The 19,298-nt window shown below is 47.6% G+C and overlaps 1 protein-coding gene across 3 annotated transcripts in view; it reads right to left on the bottom strand.

Moving 5' to 3' along the window:
• The window catches only part of SV2B (synaptic vesicle glycoprotein 2B), a 64,921-nt gene extending 45,990 nt beyond the window's left edge, over positions 1 to 18,931 (bottom strand). The window contains exon 1 of one of the 3 annotated variants that reach the window (XM_032122930.1): positions 18,653 to 18,931. The gene's annotated coding sequence lies outside the window, so the exon portion shown is untranslated. Of the gene's footprint in view, positions 1 to 1,819; positions 1,936 to 13,088; positions 13,356 to 18,652 lie in introns of those variants that run through there. The other 2 variants (XM_032122929.1, XM_032122931.1) reach the window with 2 other exon arrangements.
• Between the last annotated feature and the right edge of the window lie 367 nt (positions 18,932 to 19,298).

Raw genomic sequence — 19,298 nt, 5'->3', positions numbered from 1 at the left:
TTCAGGCCTGTGGAGTTGGTGCTTTGCCTGAGCACTGAATTCCCTCATCAGCTTTTCCAGCGAGGTGCAGATATGAGGAATCCAGGTAATGAATATGGAATGAGGACACTGCCGAGTCTCTACAGCCCCTGCACACATGGAAACCTCAAACAGATCTAGAGATGGGCACAGAGCTGACAGCTGAAGGCATTGACGTGCCTGCTGTGTTTTAAGCTCAGTGCTGGAAGAGGGCCAAGCACCGCCTGCCTCTTTTCCACATTAAATGGGTTTACTGCTGGGATTGGGACGAGATGTGTTCTAAAACTGGTCTGTGGAAGGGTCTGTTATTTCCAAATAAAACAAGTTTCTCAATTCCCTGTAGGGAAGCTGGGGATTGGACACGGTGGCAGCTTCCATAGTTACCAATAACCCATGACTGGGGCTGGGTCCTGGCCAGACCCCCATGCTTTGAGGTGCTGGTGCCCAGAGATTGCTCCAGGACTGGCCTATGGCCTTTAGTGGAGGCAGTCATGGGCCACATCACACAGCTGCCTGGACATGACACAAGGATATTCCCTGCTCACTGCTTCCCATGGCCACGCGCTGCTGTGCAGGGCTGCTCACACCTGTAGGATCCAGGTAAAGCCTTTTTTCCACACAATTAGAGACCAAGAAAAAGCCACACTATACCTCTGAACTAATCTGAGCCAGGCTCCACAACAACCTCCAGGTGAGGCGTTTGGTCCTTCATGGTTTTTTTAATTTTTAGTAAGACCTTATCTCATAAAATTTGGTGTCTAAAAGGTGTGTCCGTCCTCTACAGAGTGTAGGGAACAGCTTTACCTGCTTCCTAAGTGCCCCCTGCCCAGCTGTCCTCATCTAGACTCTCCTTCCAAGGTTCTGCAGGAGGTCTCTGTTCAACACCAGCTGCATGGTGCCTGAATTTGAGGTAGCAGAGTTTGATGCAGAGTTGAGAAGATTGCAGAGGTTTCCTGTCTGCAAGCAATGTACCTCGGAATTTCACTGTGAGATGAGCAGGATTTTCTCTGGGAAATAACTCTCCCTAATCATTTAGAAATTACTCTCCTCATTTGTTGAAAACAAGGAAAATCACTCTCCCTGAGGGTTCCCAATCTGTTGCTGTCTTTGACTGTTGCAAATTCTGGGGGAACTCCCCTGTGGTCAGAGCTGAGTGACCAGCACAGTTGTGCCACTCACTACAGTGGATTGCAAGCATAGCAAGGCTTTGTGAACCCAAATTCATCCCTGATATTTGCCTGTATAACCCCAGGGCTGCCTCAGTGCTGTTCCTACAAACAACAGCCACTTCTGCCCTTCTCACTCAGAGCACCCACCTCTCCCAGCCAGACTAAAAGCCAGTCTGAGCTCACAGAGCCCCTGGTACAGGCAGGGAAGTTTTGCCTGACTTTTCTGTCTACTTCTCCCATTTCCAGCACTTTGCAGGAGGGAAGCACCTGCAGCAAGGGGTTCCCCTGCAGCATGACATCATGCAGAGAGCTCCCTTGGCTCATGGACAGGGCTGATTTCTTCTGGTAGAGTAACCCTGGCTGCCAAGCGAAGGCAAAGCTGCTGATCCTTCGGCACAGCACCCTCAGCACCTGCCCCCAGCCACAGACCAGCTCCTTCTCAGACTCTTTTCCACCCTAACCTGACAAATCGCCCGCTGTGCTGCCACAGATGGCTGAGGCACTGCTGACTTTCTCTGCTCAAAAGTGGCCAAGTTTTCCAGCTTTCCTGCCCTCCCTGGCTCCTTTCTAGCTCAGTCGTTCTGTGTGATTTCTTTTTTTTAACATATTTGACATACTTTTTAGGAACTTACCAGCGACATTGGCTCATGCTGCTGGTCTATTCACCCCTGAGCTCTGGGATGCTGAGGAGCAGTGTCTGTACTTCAAAGGGTGCTAGAAATCACCATGCTTTACTTGCTGTAGGAGACTGTGTGAAGAAAGAGTTGGAAAATCTGAATCAGCCTCCTGAGCTGATCGACTCTGAGAAGGGTAAGATCAGAGAATATTTAATTAGGTTCCTAATTACAGCAGGTATTAACTGTCATAAAATCACCTGTGTTTGGATCCCAGAGCAATGTGAGCTGGAGATTTCAGAGATATGCATTGCATAGATACACACAATTATTCCTTTGGCTTGATCCCAGCTGCAAGAAAAGCAAGGTGCACTATCAGTGACTGAAGATTTAACTCTAATGTGTCATTTATTCTTTCCACGATAAAAACACTATGAAGAAATCACACATGGGCAAAGATGGGTTCAAATACCATCAAGACCCACAGTATTTCAATCCTAAAGTAAAATCAAAATAATAAAAAAATGGGATTACTATTGGAAAGCTCATATGTTATGTGGAGAAAAAACACCTTACGTCTCCTTTCTGCATCCCTTCTAAAAATACAGTCCTGCTGAGAGGAACAGACATTGTTTCTTCCACATGATTCTGACTGAGAGCCCAGAAAATGGGGAATCTACTAGAAATCAGGGGAATAACTCTGAAGGTTAAAAAAATCAATCTGAAGTGTTTTCTACTCCTTGCTTGTCTGTCTCATCAGGCTGATAAAGCAAGAAAAAGCATCCAAAAATAGACAGGTTTTCTATGAAAAAAAAGAGGTGCTAAAAATGTTTTTTCCTCACATAAGTAATATTTTTCTTGAAAATTTGGCTGGTTTTCCCTGAGGATTCAAAGTTCTGCAGCAGGTTTAGTAATTTTCAGTGTAAATGGACAAAAGGAAACATTTGCTTCTCAAACATTTCTAATTTGTCCAGAACAGATGCCTTTTCTTTTGAGAATAAAATTTTTGGATGAACATTCTTTGACCAGAGGGAATGAACATGTTCTTCAAAGATAGATGGGGAGTTTCTCTTTTCCATGAACCCATTGGCTTCATTGGATGTTGTAAAGGGACTGTCCAGCTCCAGTAGAGCTGTCCAGGGGTGTTGGGACATTTGCAGCAGATGTAAAAGCCTGAAATTCAAACTGATGCTGAAATTTAGACAAAGCTTCCTGACAACAGCATTTCTGGGGCTGAAGGACAGGATCTCGAGGGGATAGACAGAAACCTCATCCGTGGGGTTGCTGAAAATCAAAGACAAACTGCTGTCAGTAACTTGTGTTAGCCTGCGCTGACTGTACCGCCGAGCCAGAAGTTTTTGGAGACCTTGCTTTAACCCTTCTATGAGTTAAAGATGGAAAAGACACCACCGCATGGCAGGAGGGGGTCAGTGCTGCTGTTGGTTTCCAACTTGCACAGGGTGTGAGGAGCAGCTTGTTCTCTACATCAGCCCAGTGGCAGGTAGATTAAACATCAGCTGGTGTCTGGCTGCTGAAAAGAGCATCCAAATGCCACCCAGAATTAAGGGGATAAGGCCAAGGCTGCCAGGAGATGTTAAATCCAGAGAACTTCATCTGTCTGTGCGTTTCTCTTGAGTCGTTGCTTTTGCAGTGGAGGAGCCCTTCACTGCAGGCAGAGCAAAGTGCTGCAAGCCTCGGGGAGCACTGGGCTGATGAAATATAGATGGGAGCCAGGCAGGCTCCTCGGGCTGGGTAAATACATGCACTGTAATTGACTCCATCTTCAAGCAAGAAATGCTCTGCATAAGGATGCAGAACAGGCTTGTTTGGTAAAGTGTGATATGCACAATTGACTCAGCAACAAAAAGAAAGAAAACCCCTCCTGTGTGATGAGTAACTGAGTAGTAGCTAACAGGTAACTCCATTTTCAACCTTTCACCCTTTTTACTCCACCTATTTTCCATCACTCACTCAGATGCTATCTCTGATGTCCTATGGAAGGAGCGTCTGATGAAAGCAGATGCAGCACGGGCATAGTATCCCAATCCAAAGCACTTGCAGTCTCCACAACACTCCCAAAGAAAACATCTGCCTACCTGGATCTGGCAGGAAATGGAGTTGCTGATGCACAGATCATGCCATGGCGACAAGCCAATGGCAAAGCGGTTACTATCATAATGAACATTTGGTAACAGCTCTTTTCCAGCTGCAAGGACAGGAATTCTCACTGGGGTGCTCCAAGTTCATGCAAACCTGAACAGTTGCTCCCTGTGAAATTGCTGAAGGCTTTGAGGGTCCTGCCTGTCCTTTCTATACGAGCTGGATCCTGGGAGAGCTCTGTCTTTATGTGCTTTAACCACACACGACTGGTCAGAACAAGCCTCTGCTTCTGCAACCACAGTAAATTAATTATTTCTAGGCACTTCTCAGGAGCCTCCCATGCTTAACTGGATCTCCCTCACTTGGAGCAAGCAAGATTCCCCTTCCTGGTGAGAAGACGAAACCTGAATGACCACACCTGTCAAGGGCAAGGCACAAGTCCAGACATGGGCAAACAGGGCCAGATGGATGTGAAATGAAGCCATGTAGATTCTGAATTGAACTGAAATCCCATGCAGATTGAACCTCATGATGGAATCTCACAGTGGAAACAGCAGAAGCATCTCCTGCTCAAATAGGAATTTGAAACATTTTGAAACAGAAATTGAAAATTATTTTTGCTAACAGCAGGGATGAATTTCACCCCAAACCCACTCAGCTCCAAGCTGCATTTGTGGACAAATTAGTAATGCCTGGTATCCTATATCTGCCCACTAATTAACTCAGCAGCCACTGCCAGAGTTAATCAGGGAAGCAGCCTCATTATCCCCAGCATCCCCACAGGGCAGGGATCCACCAGCTGCCACCTCCCACGTGCTGCAAAGGCAGGGCAAGGAGCTGCTGGTTTTGTTGCTGTTGAAAGGCCACTGAAGCCCCTACCAGCTCCCCATGGGAAAGTGGGTGTCTGTGGGTGCCTGTGGGTGTCTGTGGGTGTCTATGATTGCCTGTGGGTGGATGGCCCCAAGCCCTGCACCACCACTCCTGCAGCCAAACAGCTTTTCCCATCCAGGGGAGATCCCTCCACAGAGAGTTCCTCCCAGACACTTTGCACTGATGGAAAGTAGGGATTAAAGGAAGAAGCTGAACAAGAGCTACACTTATTAATTGGGAAAAGACAAAGGCTGTCTCCTACAATTCAGGTGCCACAGACTCTAATGGGGCCCTGAGCCTCCATCCCACAGCCCTCGGGCTGCTGCGTTTCCAAAGCATTGAAAGGGGAAAATCCTCTCATTCAGGAAGATGTGCAGGAGATCAAGACCCCTGGGGAGGGTCTGTTCCAAGCTGACCTATTTGATTGGGGGATTTAATTCCAACCTGTGGGGTTGGCAGGCTGGGCATTCCTTCCCATTTGAGGGAAAACCTGTGCAGCACATATGTGAAGCATTCATTTGCTTCCTTCCTTGCCGTGCATTTCTGCTGAGCCACACAGGCTCAGATGCTGGAAGCCTGCCAAAATCACAGCATTATTTCATAGCACATATGAGGGAAAAAAATCCTCAACAATAATTAATTTAATAATTATAATGAGGTCCTGCATTTTTCAGTACACTGCTGGGAGATGGAAACTCTGGATTGTTTTTTAATCAAATGGCTTATCTAAGTCTAGTAGGAATTAAAAACCGTTTCAGAATTTGATTTTTAAATGTCAAAAGAAATATTTTCTTTTGGAAATCTTCCAGATGGAATATTTCCCAGTGTAAAAACTTGTTTTATAATTATGAAAAAATAATTGAAATTGAAGAGCTACACTAGATGCTCTGAAAGAATGAAAAAGATGCCAAAATGATAGCAAATGACTTTCACCATGAACACACATCCCATTTTAATAGCAGTCTTGATTTTTAATTTGATTTCAAATATGTTATGGATCACAACCTTAGGGCTATAGATTAATCCAGATTTGCTCAGATGAGAATCCATCCATCCGCCCTGCTGTGACTATGTTCTTCTAATCAAATGCAATTAACAATTGTCATGAAACACTAAAAAAACCATTTACAAACCGCTTATTGACTCCCATAAACTGAACTGATTCATGTCATTTTTGAAATCGAGTTTCAATTAGGTCCAAAGAATAATGAAAACACAAATTCTGCTGCAGACATATCACCTTAGCCTGAGCAAGGAAGATAAATCTGATCCCTTTTTTCCTTACCATTGGGAAAAAATGCCTTGTTTTGTTTAGCAAATGTTGGCCAGTTCACTCAGGCTGTGAGTAAGCAAAGCTTTGCTTGCATGTTCAGTCACAGGCATTTCTACTGACTTCTCTCTCATAGGATGCTACTATCAAATTCTAAAAATATTTCATAAAATTATGGCAAAATTGGACCTAATTTATAGATAAAACAACCAGAAACCAATTCTCAGTGATGATTAAAATAAATGCAGTCCAATGCAAGGACTAAATTCCCCTTGCAGGAAGGATGGAAATCCTGTCTCTCCTTCCTCTGTCTGAACCTCCGTGTGACCCAGAGAGACCAGCACCACTTTACCCAGCCTGTCCTGTTCATCCAGGCTGGATGGCCTCCCTGCCTGCTACGTGGCCTGGTGCTTTCAGGACAGATTATCCAGCATCTCTGCAGATTACAGCAGCATTTTAATCAAGTTGATATCTTTTCTCTGTTTATACTTACACTAATGAGTTGAGAGACATTTTTCCAAAGTTTTGCTTTGATCACAGGACAGATTTGCATGTCTGTTTTGGACACTCAGACAATGAAGGGAACTTCCTTCTCCTGCTCAAACATGTCTTTTCTGACAGCAAAAAGTGACTAAATGTCTCAGGCCAAGCTGTGATGCTGTGACACTCCCTACAGTCACAGCCCACAGATCAACCCTCTCAATCTCTCACGCTTTTGGCCCCTGCCTCTAACCCCAACTCTCCTCCTGCCTCTGCCTTTATCCTATAACTCATCACAAATCCCTTTCCCCTCTCTTCTCTCTGCCTGCACCTCCATCCATCACTGTCTCTCCCAGGGTTTTGGGGGTGTGTAGGAGGTGAGCCTGGAGCTGTTCTGTGAACACACAGACCTCAGGTGTTGGCTCTCCTCACAACCAGCCTTTGAACACCTGCAACAGCCTCTGAATGCCACAGGGTCTCTGACAACTCATCCTGACCCCCATTTGCAAACCCCACCCCCCTGAGCACTCCCACACCTTGGCTCCGAAACTGAGGAACCCAAACCCACGTCCTGATGGTGCCTTTTTGTTAAAACCCACAAAGCTATTTTGGGTCTGTTTGTATGGTATGGCCAGATGTATTCAGAGACTAATTTCACCAGCACAAACTTGTCCTCACATAACTTCATTTTCATCCAGACAGAAGCTTTTCAAGCAACAGCAATGAAACCCTTTCAATATTTAATCAGCTGCGTGGCCTGGAACTGCAGGGACCAGCAGCAGCTGCCTGGCACAGAGCGGGTGAGGGGGGATGGGGGCTCTCATCCTCACCAAGCCTCTCTCCATCCTGAGAACTTGCCTCCTCTCCGGATTTGCTGTGGAGAAAGCCAAATGGGAGCCCTGTTTCAGCCTTCTGCTTGAGCTGTGACAGCTTTCAAACATCATGGCTTTGAAGCAACTTATTTTTCATTCCTCCCTTCCAAATTCCCTGATGCTTTCCAGGTGTAAATCTTACTTCCTTTCCTACTGATGGCTGGGAAATTGTTGTGCTCAGTGCCCTGTAATTGTGAGTCAGCAGGACTTGAGCTCCCTCCCATTTCTTTCTGGTTTTAAAGCAGGCAGGGTGTAAGCTTTGGCTACAGACAAGGCTTTGCAGAACTTGCAGGGTGTGTGTTGGGGCAAAATTAGGCTTTTCCTAATCTTTCCTCATTCCCTTAGTGCCTGTTCCGTGTGTGTCAGAGGGACTGCAGGAGTTTAAAGGACATCATCTGGTGGCTCTGCAGCATTCAGCACAGACTGTTGGTAGCCAGCACACTTAAGGAGGGTTGCTTGGAAATAGAGCCTTAAGGAGAGACCCCAAAGTGACCCGCTTTAGTCATGCTTGACTTTCTAAAATCATGTCAAAGCACCAAATGCTTTCTGGTCAAAAATGGTCTATGAATGTTTCCTACCAGAGCCCCCGAGCCCTGCAACCTGACAGTTTTGCAGTGTCTGAGCTCCTAAGAACAAAGGATCCTCCCCTGCTAGAATTTTAAATGGATACTAATAACCAACCCTAAACACCCTTATCTAAAAGAAGGGGGAAAAAAGCACCAAAAGCATATCCAATTAGTGATAAATAATAAGTACAAGATTAATTAAAATTACTCTGTTCCTAATTCCCATCCTCTGGCTCTGAGAATGCAAAAGGCATTCCCCATCTTCCCAAGGGTGTCCCACCACAGTGCCCAGAGGGCCAGTGACTGGCAGTGGTGGCAGCAGGATTTGTCATGCATGTGCTGGCCCCACTGGAGATGGGCTCCCTGCTCCTTTCATGCTGGTCACAGCCTGCCTGGGCTCACCAGGGAGGCTCAGCCTGCACCAAGCCCAGCAATCTCGGGTCTGAATTGCAAGTGAAAAGACTCCTCATCTCCTCCTTAGTGCCAGGAAGTCTGACTTTTTCAACAGCAGCTACATATCAGGAGAAGAAACCACTGGGATTTCTCGATCTGGGTCTGCCTATAAATCATTTAACACCTCATTTACGCGTGCTTATAATTAACGCACACTAGATTGCTGCAATGAAACAGTCCTGACAAAACATCTGAAATGCACTGGGCTGCAAGTGCACTGGTTTAGGGGTGTAGAAGGACAAATGAACCCCCCCAAGAAATGGCTGATCCCACCAGTACTCTCACTTTCAGTGGAAGCAGATGAGAGGAATTTGGGTCAGGTTTCCTCCTTTGAAGTGGGCTGAAAGCATTTGAGAATCCGTTGCCATTTTGTAAAAAGCCCACACTTCTTGTGGCCCCAAGCAGCATGAGCCCAAATAATCTCCTCTTCTCCTACTTCCCATCTATCAGGGCAGAGAGAGCCCAGGACTTTGTGTACAGAGCAGAATTATCACTTTTTGCATTTATTACATTATGAGGTACCATATCTCTCATAACAGCCCATCCATCACTTATTCTGGTATAAGTCCAGAGAAATTTTACTTATTTTACTGGATTTACAGCCCTGAGAATAACATCAGGATCCACCCACCCAGGACAGTTTGTAAATCTAAAAGAACTTTTATCCATCAGTAGCAGTGTCCAGTGCAACACAGCCTCTGTGCCAAGTACAGCTGGAGAAGAATTTTGCATACTACCATTCTTGTCCCCCAAACCCTCCGTCATCCTCAGGGAGGCATCCAATTTAATCTGCCTCTAACCTGATACCCTAGATGTGCTCCTCTCCCAGGGACTGTGACTCACAGGAGCTGCAGAACAAGGTGTAACTGGACTTGATGGAGGGCCATCACTACTTGTAGGACTGCAACATAAATGAGGTTCCTCAAAGAGGTCACCACCACCTCCTCCATGGCAGTCTCCTCCGAATATCAAGGCAGAGGGGGGCACCAGGAGAGTCCTGCGTGCCTGAGAAGGGCTTGGATATAACTTCAGGAGGCCAGGAAACTGTAAGATGCAATAACTACAGCAGTTAATCTGCAGCAGCCTGACCATCTGCCACAAAGGGCAAGAAAAATGTCCCCTGGAGGAGGCAGGTTTTTCCCTGATGCCTAGAGGGATATGGTGGGAGCAATCCCTGAGACACCACTTGTGTCCTGACAGAGGACCTGTCTTCAGTTTACCACTGCAGTACCTCAAGAGTAGGAGGGGTGTGGAGCATGTCATGTGCAGGAGCAGATTGTCACCCATAGCACTTTCCCCACGGTCAAAAGGGATCTATTCAGCCTCTCGCATTTTACAGAGCACCCCGCAGGGATTATCTCCAGGCCAGGACTGGGAAAGCCTCCACACTGCAGTGGTGCTCAGAGGACACCACACTTCTTACTCCCAGCCTGGGAGGGTGGGAGGCCAAGGAGGCAGCTGCTGTGCTGGCAGCACGGTGGGAACACGGGCTTGAACAAATCCATCCATCACCCAGTGGGGAGCTGCTGAATTCCAGCTCTCTGCAAACTCATCTTCCACAAGAGCTGCTGTGAAGCAGAGAGAAACACCAAGTTTGACTGGAAACACTGAATCTGTGAGAACTGAGCCCTCACAGTCCTGCAGCATCTCCTGGAGGAGCCTGCCCAGCACCAGGCTTGACACAGTCCTCATGCCAAGAGGCGTCTTGGAGCTGTACCTGGCTTCTCTTGGTCAGTTCTGATGTTGCCTGGGTCTTGGATTTGAAAAGATAAGTCAGCAGCCCTACTGACTATCTCCTCCACATCAAAACTTGGCAAGTCTCTACCACATCCCTCTCTATCTGTAGCCATATCTCCAGGTTTGACATTAAGGTGAGCAGAAAACACCTCTGAAAACCTGCAGCCCCTCCAACTTTAATGAGGGAGATTAGAATACTTAAAGTACTCTCACATTTCAACCACCTCTGAGTAAGAGAAGCTGTAATTTCTTCTGCCACCCTGGCATTAGGGCAGCTGAGAACATGCCCAGGAGAGCTTAGATATTGGAGACTCTCTGACATCTGTTTGTAAAGATTCCCTGGGGTGGTACTAGAAAAAGAGAAGAATTGTCCTCAAAGTGGCCTGAGCTACCCAGCTCCCTTGCCCTGACTTAAATCTCATTCATAAGAGGTTCTCCCCTCAGTTTTAACCCAGCTCCTCTTTTGATCCAACAAAGCCAAGGGAATCTGCCAGGCCACATCACTTCCTTCTCCCCCCAACACCAGTGAGTTTCCTCTGCTGTAACCGTGATCACCAAGTCGTGACTGCACGGGAAGAACAAACAGGCTGAGCAGATGGGGTGTGCGGGAGGAAACCCTCATTTAAAACGCAAATAGCTGGTGGTAATTTAGCAGATGTGGTAAGAAAAATCTGGAGAGACAAGCGTGAGGTGACAGGATTCCAATTTCAATCAAATAATGTGGAAGTCTCCCTGGCAAGGAAAGGTTTCATCTTCTATCTTCTTGATTACCTTGTCTTGAAGAGATGATTGATGCGAAGTGCCTTCACAGGAATGATCTGGACTATTCTTCATTCAAGATCCCATATGACTCCCTGCCCTCACCAAATGGATTTTGTTTTCACAAGGGAAATCCATCCTTTATAACCCAAATATCCATAAGAAAAGACTAAAATTCAATTAAAGTAATAACATTCATTAATTCTCTAGCACATTCAATTCTGTTTCTATTCAGAAACAAAGAGTTTAGGATTGGTCTTTCAATTCCCCATTATCAAATCAGGGTGGCTCAGGAAATTTGGGACATTATGAACATCTCTACATCCAGCATATTGTAATATTCATTTGGCCCTAGAATTTCATCTTGGCAGAAGCACCAAAGTTATCACAGATGGGTATGAGATTTTTCTCTTTATAAATATTACAGAGCCATTAATTAAACAGGGGAAATTAACTGCCTGTCTCAGCACTGCAGAGGGACAGGAAAGCACAGTCACCACTGGCCAGCATCTCAGACCGAATGTGGGAGAAGTGCACACATCAAACTGACAGCAGAGATACTCTGGCATCAACATTACTGCAGGTTTTAGGAGATAATTCAACAAGAAAAATAATTTATAGACATTTCTGGTGCTCAGAAGCAATATTCCAGGAAATGTGGAATGAAGGATTTTCAACCTTTTGAAACAAACCATGGTGTTTTGGTTAAAGGATGCAAAAGCTGTCCTCTCTAAGATGATTTCCTCATATTATCAACCCCCCAAAGACAACAAATTGGGCAGTTCCTGCACTTGCACTCTCTCCTTCTTGCCCAGTGCTGGGATTAAGCCACGCAAAGCCCCTTCCAGTTCCCCATGTTCTCTTCACCCCCTCTTTACCGCACAGATTTGGTACAAAAGATTGTCCCCCTGAAACGCATTTGAAACAAAACTCCAAGTCAAAACCTGCTGCTGAAGAGAGGAGGATCTTTTTCTTTAGAATTTAGTATAGCTGGTGCTTCTAGGTTTCTCTAGAATAATCACAAACCCCAAAGTGCCCTACTCTCATTGTTACCGTATCTAACATCAAAGAGTAGGAAATGTGTGAGTTTTTAGCAAGTGGAGGTTTCTACATGAATACATCATGAGAGGAATATTTTTATAAACAAGTCATCTCTGAAATGTTCTCCAGAGCTAGTTTTAATTCTGCTTGTCATAAATAAATCTAGGAAAAAGAATTGGTTTGGTATCCCCAAACCAAATTCTGCACCAGTTTTTAGGTGAAACTCAGGTCTGTCAAGAAGGCCATATCTTTGAACCTGTTAGAAAAATTGCCAGAGCTTCATCACTACATTTCTCCTTTGTTTTTTCTGTTATGTACAGACCTTTACAGATTCAACACAGCCAGATTGCAAAGGCTGCTCTTAGGTTTATTATTCCCTGATCCTCTTTAAACAAGGGCCCTAAATTCACCTCTGGTATAAGAGCTCTGCTGTCACTCAGCTAAGATGCAGGACACCTATTTTGAGAATCCTGTGAGACACTGACTTGCAAACCTCTCATTTGGAGTAATCCAATGTCCAGGACACCAGACAGCTCATGGTCCTAATAGTGTCCTGTGACACCCTCTTCCCTCCAAACATCTTTATCTGCACCTCTCTCTATATCAGCCACTGGCAGAACTGAGGGGACTGGTTTCAGTGAAAAATGCAGTTAGACTTCAGGACGGAGATAGTTTATCAGTTAGGAAAGCTGAGAGGCTTTATGCATCAACTTAGGGGCAGGAATTTATGAATTACTTCCCACAACTCCTGCAGTAACAAGCACAGGGCAGAAAAAGCAGCATTCAGGTAGGAGCTCACATAGGACATGGAAAACATCAGACCAAGCTGGAAAACACAAAGGAAAAAAAGATGCAGGGTGGGCAATGGATCTGCCTGTGAGTGAGAGCTGGTCCGACTGCCCAGGCACACACATTGATCTGCTTGATTCCCAGCCTCTCACATAACAGTAATTAAATTGCTTTGATAAGCACTGATCCCTGGAAAAGCTTCAGTACAAACCAAATTAGCTTCACTGGGTTTTTTTTCTGTCTCTTTTTCAGCTCCCTCCTTTTGCTTTTCTACCCCGTTAAGCCCTATTACTTTTGTATCTGGACTGATTGCCCAGAAAGGGACCAAAGAGAAAAGCATCATTGCTTACCAGAACTAGGAAATATCTCATCACAGCCATTCACCAGCCATTTTCCCCCTTTTTCTAGCCCGTGGAGCTGCTCCTGAAAGGCTTGCCCCTTTCTGCTAGGATGTCACAAGCCGGAGATTAGAAGTAAATGCTCTGCAAGCCAAGCCGATCATCCCACTGCGACCACATCCAGGTACTGAAGCACGAGCTATGGAAAAGTCCATCAGCCAGCAGAAAACACCATCGCATGCACACACCCCCCAGCCACGGAGCAATGGGAGTGGAGGGAGGCTGGAGGCAGGAAGGAGAGCAGATGGGAGGGGGGTGGCTTGGGGAAACCAGGCAGCGGGCGATGCTAACATGACAGATGTGTTGACTTTAAGTTAAACAGGAAATTGAGGATGTTCGACGCAGGGAGGAAAGACATTAGCTCACATTAAAGGCAAAGACTTTCCCTGGTCTTTTCCTTCTTTGCTTTCCCTCTTCCACCCAGGCTTTCTCCAGTGATTTCTAGCTCTGCCTTCACAGGCAGAAACAAGCCAGGGTTGATACTGACTCTGCTTGTGTGCCTGGGCAAGGCAGGAGCTGCAGGGCCAGCCACAGATTTCCCCATCCTAGCAGTGAGTTGGGAGACTGTTCTTTTATTCCCTCTTCAACTCAGACTCCCCTGACATTATTTAAACAGCATCCTCTAGATGATGTGAGTAAAAGAAGGAGTGCTGAACAGTAGAACAAGGCTTTCAATTTGTCCCAGTTCTGGGCAGGGGAAAGCACAGCAGGGTCGAATCCTGATTTAGGTTATGTGGGATAAGCAGCAGAGAATGGTATAAATTGATTTAAATGCAGGGAAAATAAAGTGCCTTGGTGCACTCAACTTTCCCACGAATAAACCTGGTTTTTCCACAGTCCAGATAAGGGTGGCCAAGATGACTCTGGGGGATAAGAGCTGTACTGTGAGGGTCCACAGGTTCGGGGGGACGTAACTCCAGGGCAAGGTGGCTAGATGTCTAGGCAGCATTAAAATGTGAAGAAAATTGGGGAAATCAAAGCCCTGCACTGATTTCTTAGTTACAGCCTTGAAAACCGAGTGAAGGCAAACCATACTAGCTTAGAGATAGACCCCAGGTTCTAGAGATTAGGGGAGGAAGAGAGTGGCCCCACCACAAACCCATGGAGAGAAAATCAGCTGGGACACAGGGACTCTGCTTCTGTTTCACAAACTGGTCCTCCCTGCTGGCTTTTTCCGCTGCCTTTGGCAAAAGGAGGAAAAGCCCCCTGGTCATCCTTGCGGAGCTGGATGTCAGTCACAGCCCAGCGGGCACAGTTGAGCCTTTCTCATTCATCTCCCCACCAAAGCTTTGTCCCAAGACCCACACGTAGAGGTGACAAGAATGTCTCTTCTGTGGCATGTACAGGCTCCCAAGGTGAGATTAGTGACAGGACTCCTTTTGTTTCTAGCAGCTGTGCATTAGATAAAGAGCATAAATCTGCTATGGGCATTTGCTCCATAACGGAGTGAAATATTCAGGTTTTGGTGCAATCTAGCCTGCCTCCCTGCTTGCATCCCATCCTTCTCCACCCCCTCACTGTCCCTGAGCTGTGCTGTTGGCCTCCCTTCAACATTTGAATGGAATATTGACAGTGATCCATTCGCACTCCAAATAGATGAACCTGACTCGCATCCCCAAAATCGCATTTGCAGAGCCAGCCCAAGCAGGTGGGTTTGGAGCATCTCCTTGCATGTATCAGCTGCAGTTCCTAAAGCATCTCTTTTTCTGGTTAGAGAAGCAGCTTGGAAAAGTCTAGCAAGGATATTACACTTTGGAAAACTGCTGCCTTGGGTCTCTTGTCCCTCCTCCTACCTGCTGCCATGCTCCTCATTTCTGCAATTATTTATAAAGCTCCATGTTCTTTCCTAATTGGGATGTTCCCTTTCGCCTTGCACGTCACTCGTGTGTCACTCTGCGTCTGGGCCCCTGGTGACCTCTTGGAGCGCTTGGCAAGGCTGGCAGCAGCCAAATGAGTCATCAGCAACCTGCTGGCACCTCCCTTCCTCCAGCCATTTCCCCCCTGACTCCCACCAAGCCTGGCTGCAGCCAGGGAGGCCTGGGGGAGTTTAAAGCTGTCTAATCCCCTGGATAATTCATGAAAAGAGGATTACCTATTCTGTGCAGAGCCCTTAACCTAAATATAGACCAGCCTTCCCCTTGTATTGCAGCTCCTGTGGCACAGAGGCGTTTTCCTGGCACTGCTTCCCCATCCCATCTTAGGGGTTAACTCCACTCTTGCTCAAGTCTGGGACAACCTGGTTCTAACCCATGGAGCTACAGTGCAATAAAACCAGGGTTTGTAAAGCAGAGGTGAGACTGTATTCTGTGAACACCAGCAGCAGAATGCAGACTCATCCCCAGAAGCACATTTCCTCCCTAATAGATGGCAAACTCCTTTGTGGGGGGTGTCAGGGAATATACTTTCTTACTGTATGTTTGGAAACCAGTGTCATGGTGCCATCAGAGCCTGACAGCAACACATCAGGAGGGCAGAGGGAAGTGCAAAACTTGGATAATCCCATGGGAGTTACAGCAGCCTGCCCCAAGACCTGTCTCTGCTGTCCACCCTGGGCCCTGGGTCACTAGGAGCTGGGTTATCCCTGCTGCCAGAGGGTACAGCCAGAGAGATGGTGAAAAGGGAATAGCTAACTAATAATAGTTAATGTTACCTTTTCTGCTTGCACTCAGAGATGGATGGATAAAGTGGGGAGCTGCAGGAGGGATTCCTGATGGATTCAGCAGCTTTCTGGGAGACCATGACAAACCTCACCTCTCTCCTCATTTTCTCTCTCCTCATTTTCCTGAGCCTCTCTCCTCACCCTCCTCTTGGTTTCCTTCTCTCCTCTTCCCCAGATGGTGAAATGAGGTCTGACACAGCCACCACAGGCTCCCCTTTCCTACAGCGCCTTTTTTTTTTGGCAGTTAAAGTCCTTATGGGACTTTAGTCACCGTAACATTAAAGCATTCATTAGCACAGGAGTAATTCCATAATCTCTTCAGAAGAGAACAATTTCAGAGGTTCAGCTCATGATCTGGAAAATCAATTTTCTGGCTTGACGATGCAGGGAGAGGATTTTCAAGGCTGGCTTTGGCTTCCCCATCAGGACTGTTATCAACCCTGGGACCTGGTGGCCAGGAAGAGGCCACCCACAACAGCTCTGGGGGGACAAGGCAGGACCTTGGGAGCTCCCATTTGGCTCAGGCAAGAAAGTGAGCTGTGGCAGTTGCAGGATGAGCCTCAAAACCAGACCTGTCTCACCAGGTTTTGCCCAACAGTGTGCTGAACAGGCGGGACAGCATCACCATGGACCACGGGGAATTTTCCTGCCTTTTTCATCTCTCATACTTCATTTCACCAAGGCAGTGCTCCCAGCTCAGAGGTTATGGTGAGCATGAAGGGATGCATCTTAAGCATCCTGCCTTTTCCCTGCAGGTACAGGCTAAACTAAACTCTTGCACCCCCTGTACCAAGCACCAGCCCATGTGCTCTTCCTCTCCTCATGGAATTTTTCACACTTTGTGCTGTCAGAAGCTGGGGCCCTCGCCCTGCCTACAGGCACATGGCCAGATTGGCAGAAATCATGTGCAGGTGCAAGGCTGACTTTTGGGAAGCACCCAGCTCTGTGCTTCCAGGTTGGGGGCTGCCTCAGAACCTGAGTGGGCTTCCACCTCCAGCTCAGCTCCTTCAACCAGAAGTTGTCAGGTACCAGAGACTTTCACATAAAGATGTTCCAGAACATAAATAGGTACAAAAAGCTGCTTCATGGGACAGAATTTGGCAAGCTGAAGTGGAAGGCTGTCTCCTGTCAGCTGCTTTCTGGTTCTGGCTTTGATGCTCCCAAAGGGTTCCCCAGCACCCACATTACGCAACTACAAAATTGTGTTAGGAAAACCTAAGGTGTCCTTGCAGATCTGATCTCCAGCTGAGTTCATCTAACAGTGGAGGACATGCCTTTCACAGCCGGACTATGAGGAGGAGAAGCATCAGGAGCTAAGTGGGACCTCTTGGAACTCTTGAGACCCATGGCCCCTGTGGTAGCTTTCTTTCAGTGAAGGGAGATGTTCTCCTCCTCTTTCTGCTGGAGGGTGGAAGAGGGCTTTTCTATTGGGAAGAAGAACCAGAAGAAGCCATGGATGCTGGCTCTGCTCCCACTCCTTCCTCCAGGTTGTCCTGCAGGAGTCTGACCACGGACATCCCACTGCATGAAGTGTTAGGGCCCCGTGTTATTTAGGGCAGAAGCACTGAAGGGTATTCCCAAAAGAGCAGCAGACATTGGGCTCAGTGCCTGGGATTATCAGTGGGCACTGTTGTATGTTCAATATCTGGCTAAGTAAACCAGAGAATTAAGCCTTTTCCTCTCCCTTCCCCCAGGTGATAGCACCAGGGACACAGAGGAGACATGAAACAGCAATTTTCATGACATTTCAGACACATAACTTCCTCCCATCCTACCAGAAATTTCTACTCTCATGGCAGTAGTTCCCCGTAAGCTCTAGTGTGTGCTTACAAGTGTCCGACCTAAACAGTCAGGGATCCCCCTCGGCACACTTGGAGCCCTGCATGCTTCTCCCCTGCACATTATCACCATCAGGCTGTTACTCTTTTCCTTTTTTTCTAGAGACGAGGTCATCCCTAACAAGTAATATCCTTGCAGAGCCACTTTTTACCCATTATTTTTAATGGGATCTTGGTGTCACGGATCATAATGCTGCAGTTTGACACATGTAATAAAATTTTCCCTTGAACAACACTTGTCCTCTAAAAGAAAAATAGTCCCTGCAGCGATGTGTGCCTGGCTGTGCTACAGGATGTGCTGTGGGCATGCACACACGCACGGGAACCTGTCACCACAGCACCTGCACCCGCCACGGCCGCTGCTCAGAGAGCCAGATCTGCCAGCTCCGCCAGCTCCCACATCACTGCTTTCCTCTGTGGCTTCGTTTAACCCTACCTAAGAGAGGAGACTAACTGCAGCTTTATCTTTAGGTGCAGTTAAGCTCCCGTGGAGAGGATGGGGAAGGCAGGACGATGGCCGTGGGTGCTGGCTGTGCAGGACAGATCGGGGCGGTGCGCACAGGCACCGGCACACCCACACACAGCCCTGGGGTGCCACCACCCCCGCAGTCCCACACAGCTCCATGCGGACACAACAGCCCCTGCCCCCTAAGCGAGCACCTTCTCCTTCTCCCTGCCGGTCCACCGCGGACGGAACACCCACCAGGAGCACTCTGCTCCAAATTGCTCCAGCCCAAGTTAAAACTCTACAGCGCAGCATCTCCCGGGCTCGCAGCAGGGAGCGAAGGCAGCATAACGGGGCTGGTTTAAATTATTCACAACTGCCCTGACCCCTCCAGCCTCATGACACCGACCCCGTCCCTACAGTTCCCACCGATCCATCCCAACTCTGCACCCTCGAGCATCTTCTTTTTCAGCGGCATCTTTTGCTTTAGTTTCTTTTCCCTCCCCGGCACGGAGCCCCCCGGGCTGCCAGCTGTCCCCCCCGTTCCGTGGAGCAGAGGGAGCCTGGCTCTTACCTTGTGCAGCCCGCGGCGCGGGCGGTGCGGCGGCCGGGGCGGTGCGGCGCAGCGCGGCTCTGCGCTCGCATCTCCTCTAGCACTGATGCAGTCCTGCCAGGCGCCGCATGCCAATGATGCAGCCCCGGGGATCCCAGCCCAGGAACCCCAGCGCTGGGAGGGAGCCCAGAGTGTCCTACCTGCTTCCCTGCCGCCCCCAGCCCGGCTGCGGAGCCAGAGGGGAGGGAGCGTGCGGAGGCAGCCGAGGAGCAGGGGAGAGAGCGGGAAGCTGCACAGTAGGCAGGGGGAGAGAGGCAATGCTTGTGTAATTTCATCACGGTAATAAAATCCAACCCAGAGTCTAAGTGTTGCAGCTCTCTAGAAGAGTTCTTCATTACATGGGGGCTTTTTTTTTTTTTTTTTTTTTTGTAATTGCTGACATACAGGAATGTTTCTAGCTGGAAGCAGAGGGGAATCCCACCATGACTGGGCATCCTTCATCTCTCCACCTCATATGTTAGACCACTGCTACATTTGAGACCCCTCTCCCCGGGATGGCTAGGGAAGGGGCATGTTTCAGACATAATCCTGGGAAAAGCCTGTTCTGTTTAAAAATCCCTTGTGTTTATAATTTGCGAGTTCATTGCCAGAAGAGTAGCAGGAAATA

The sequence above is a fragment of the Corvus moneduloides genome, chromosome 13 (assembly GCF_009650955.1).
Source record: "Corvus moneduloides isolate bCorMon1 chromosome 13, bCorMon1.pri, whole genome shotgun sequence".
Classification (NCBI taxonomy): domain Eukaryota; kingdom Metazoa; phylum Chordata; class Aves; order Passeriformes; family Corvidae; genus Corvus; species Corvus moneduloides.
This window is presented reverse-complemented; position numbering and strand designations above follow the sequence as displayed.